This window comes from Strongylocentrotus purpuratus, unplaced genomic scaffold, assembly GCF_000002235.5.
Source record: "Strongylocentrotus purpuratus isolate Spur 01 unplaced genomic scaffold, Spur_5.0 spur5_scaffold_13, whole genome shotgun sequence".
Lineage (NCBI taxonomy): Eukaryota > Metazoa > Echinodermata > Echinoidea > Camarodonta > Strongylocentrotidae > Strongylocentrotus > Strongylocentrotus purpuratus.
In genome coordinates this window covers 12,080,252-12,084,714 of record NW_022145598.1, presented here as the reverse complement: position 1 = coordinate 12,084,714, position 4,463 = coordinate 12,080,252, and positions in this window count along the sequence as shown.

The window sequence follows — 4,463 nt, the reverse complement described above, 5'->3', positions numbered from 1 at the left end:
TGCAATAATATATTTGTTCTCATTCTAGAATGGACCTTAAAGGGAAATCTAACTTTAAAAGCACATTGTTCTAAAAGAAAGCAGATTGGTCAGTGAAATCAGACCATATTTAAGGTATTTAAGAATATTTTAAAAAAGTGTAGTCACTATACATATGGAAATTAAATTGGCTGAAATTAAAATGCCACTGTGATGTAGTGCTAGACAACTTAGGATTTAGGAGAAGATAATTTATGATATCTTAGTAAAAAAAACAAATTGGAGAGTTGACCATGAATACAACTAGGGGACCTACGCCCTTAAGTCATAAATGACAGTAATGAGGATTAATGCCCCACAAAAGGGCACTTATATAGCGCATCGACACGGTTTTGATCCTGGGGCCTCGCAGTTACGAGGCCATTGCTTTGTTACTGAACCATGACTGTACGCAGCGGGGGCTAGGGTAGGGGGCAGTTTCAGTAAATAAAAAAAACCAAGAAAATGCGATAAATTTTCAATAATTTATTGCGTTTTACCCCGGTTCCCAACATAAAAAAATACTCTGTGTGCCCATGCCTTGAGCCATAATGCATGGCCGTCCAGAGGTTTTTTTTTAATGTTGGGGATCGGGGTAAAATGCAATAAATTATTGAAAATTTATTGCAGTTTCTGTTTTTGTTTTAATTTATGTAAACTGCCCCCTCCCCTAGCCCCCGCTCCTAGCCCCCGCTGCGTACAGTCATGGTTCAGTGACAAAGCAATGGCCTCGTAATTGTGAGGCCCCATGATCAAAGCCGTGTTTGATGTGCTATATTAGTGCCCTTTTGTGGGGCATTAATCCTCATTACTGTCATTTATGACTTAAGGGCGTAGGTCCCCTAGTTGATAAGCATAGTAGCATATGCCTTCTTTAGCAGTCACGCAAAACACACATTGTCAAATTATCTAGATCTATTTTTTTAAAATTATTTTTAAAATAATTCCATAAATTGGGGTAAAACAAAAATATTCCAACTTCATGAGCGACAGTGTATTATAGCGATGGAGAGAGAGAGAGAGAAGGGGGGGGGGGGGGGAGGGGGGGGGGGGGGAGAGAAAGAAAGAGATTATATAAATTTGTATTCATGTATACAACATAATTCAAACATATTAAATAAGAATCCTTTTGTTCACTTTTTCACCATGATAAAGGTAATGCAAAGTTTTGGTATGGGGTCGTGAATTTGGTTCAAATGAACATATTGGAAGCATTTGCGATCCTATAATATTCAGTGATCGTTAATTATCGCGGTTGAAATCGAGTCTAAAGTTATGAAATTTTAAATAATAAACTCTTTATGTTGTATAGCTCCCTCTCAAGGTCAAGATATTAAAACAATGTTTCTTGACTAAAATCGACCGACTAACCATCCCCGTTGAAGATTATATATCACATCTAAATATTCTGAGATTTTCATAATCGCAGCTACCATTGTACGTCCGTAGGCGCTATTTGAAATTCATCAAAATTTACCGGGAGCACCGGTAAATTTTTATATTCAATTTTTCTCGAAGCAGAAGTGTTTTAGGGGCTAAATTTTCTAGTGCTTATAATACATCCACAGGGGCAACCAAATAAATCAAAATTGTAAAGAATCACTATCCACCCAATTTTCAAAACTTCCCAAACTTTCCCAAGAATTTTGATTTTAGTTTTTAAAATTATTATTTGAATATTTCCATGACGGAGGATTATCCAAATTGAATTATGTGCTATATGTATATATAGAGAGAGAGATAGAGAGACAGAGAGAGAGAGAGAGAGAGGGATGAAGAGAGACAGAGAGTGCGAGAGAACGATTATGGGGGAGGGGGGGGGGGCAAACATGTCGAAGACAAGGGCAAGGGGTAAATCACTGAATTTTATTCAACAAGCCATACACAATAATACCCCGCACGGTACTTGTAAGGACCCAGTGAGGCCCGTTTCTAACTTTTGACTTAAATAATCAGCCTTTAATAGTAAGCTATAATTTCGCTAAGCGTTTCATGAAGCCCTCTTTGCCACGATCAAGGACAACATCCTGAGTTGATTGTGGCGCCTCCGACCCAACAAACTCAGACTTGAAAGACCAACTTGAAATTCGATCAAGCGCGTAGCCAGGATTTCATTTTAGGGGGGGGGGGGGCGGTAGTGAGCACGCAAAGCGTGCGAATCAGCTCCCTAGGGGGGTGGGTGCAGGGAGGGGGGAGTTTCTCCCCTTTCGCGGGAAGCGCGGAAGCTTTGAAAGAAAACGATTCGTTGTACCTTTCTCGACTCATAATCCTTGTCTGAATCCAGTCCGCCCCTCCTGCGCATGGTGCGGAAGCTTTGAAAGAAGATGATTCGTTGTACCTTTCTCGACTCTTAATCCGAATCTGAATTCAGATTACCCCCCCTCCCGCGCGAAGCGCCGAAACTTTGAAGTTTCAATATATTATTAGAGAAAGAAGACGACTCGAAGTACCGTTCTCGACTCTTAATCCTTGTCTGAATTAATTCAGCCCCCCTCCTCCCTCCTCCTGCGCGAAGCGCGGAAGCTTTGACGTTTCATTGAATTATTAGAGAAAGAAGACGATTCGTTGTTCCGTTCTCGACTCTTAGTCCTTAATTTGAACTCAGTTTCCCCCTTTCGGCGCGAAGCGCGGAAGCTTTCACGTTTCATTAAATTGTTAGAGAAAGAAGACGATTCGTTGTATCGTTCTCGACTCCTTTTCCCTTTTTCTTCCTACGTCCTCTTACTTTTTTTCTTCTCTTTCTCTCTTTTTTTTTTTCGGCCGGCGTTTTTTTTTTTTTTTTTTTTTTTTTGGGGGGGGGGGGGGCAACCGCCCCCACCGCCCCCCCCCCTGGCTACGCACCTGAATTCGATGCTCCACCTTGTCATTATCTCTGTCATAGCTTTTCTAGTCGATGTGCAGCGCCCTCACCTGTCATATATTGGCTGGCAAAAAGGACAAGAAATCTGTTTATACACATTCCTTCGTTATACTGTATATAAACATGTTGTGAAAACATGTCATGTTTATATCTAATTTCATTTTATCCAATGAACTCAATTGATTCTTTGCGCTCATTTCCATATTGTATTCCATATTCTATTTCGAGGCGCATTTTTCTTTCATTACCCCGGCTTACAGCGCTCCAGCATTTCAAGGAATTCATTTCTGCCATTTACCTCACCTAGGTTGAGTGTGGAAATGAAGGAACTTGAACAAAGAAATCAGGATAATAAACAAAACTAACACACCCAAAGAAGAAAAAAAAAAAAAAAAAAATGTTAGTCAAGAAAGGCCTACGCCTGTAAGAAAAAAGTAATTGGATACGGAAGGCACGAATGGTATTTAGACTGTTAAATAGTGTGTTGAAATAAAGTCTTTACAAATTTGTGATAGTAATTCCCCTGGGAAAGACTGACCGCCCCGCCCATAATTCATTACAATTTAAACAAGAGACCGCCTATATCAAAGCAATTATGTAGAGGCCCATTACAAATTCGAAAAAAGACAGATTCATAGCTGATACTAGGAATTAACCTCTCCACTATAACGCATTATCATGACAGGCCAGAAGCATATTGTCTTGTTTTCAGACCTATATCAATCTCTAAATGTGAGCACTAGTTTTTTTCTTTTGCTCAACGGGGGAGAGGGGAAGAGAGTGCACGCTTCTTTTTTGTCTTCAACATCCAACCCCTCCCCCCCCTTGAGCAAAAAACTTCGTTTTGGCGGGGGGGGGGGGGCATATATACAACACAGATAAGGGTGTCTTTAAAATTCTAAAACACCCCCTTCTGGAATTAAAATTAAAATACACCCACTTTTTGCCAGGGGGGAGGGGGTGTTTAAATACCTAAGGCATCCCCTGTTTGCAAAGAGGGAGGAGGGGGTGAACGCCCCCCCCCCTCGACACACCAATGCATGTACTTCTCGTGTAAGGATGCATTTACCGGTCCTATACGGGGCGCCTATAGCTGCTGGGGGCCTGGGGCCCCGATATGAGAATTTAAGGCAATTACACACAAACCACATTGCATATAACCTTCTCTAGTAACCTGGGCCCGTTCCTACAAACCGTCATAAGTCTAACATCCTGACTAAGGAGTTATGACGCTTCTGACACCGTCGTAGTCTCCGTCATAACTATTGAGTCGATGGGCAGCGCCATCGCATGTCATTTATTGGGTAGACTATGGCTGGCAAAAAGGACAATAAATCCTCCAACTATGATTTTTCAACACATTCACCTCAACAGTGAGTTATCTTTGTTTGTATTTGATAATCTTATGCAAATATGCCATGTTTGTATTTAAGGATTTTCCCAATTAAATAAACTGATATATTACGCCTTTATTTCCACATTGTAAAATCGTCGAAGGGATAGGTATTTTGCCACGGCAGGCAAGCCATTGTTTGAAGTGTATTCTTTAGTTTTCAGACCCATATTGCTTTCGAGATAAATTCTA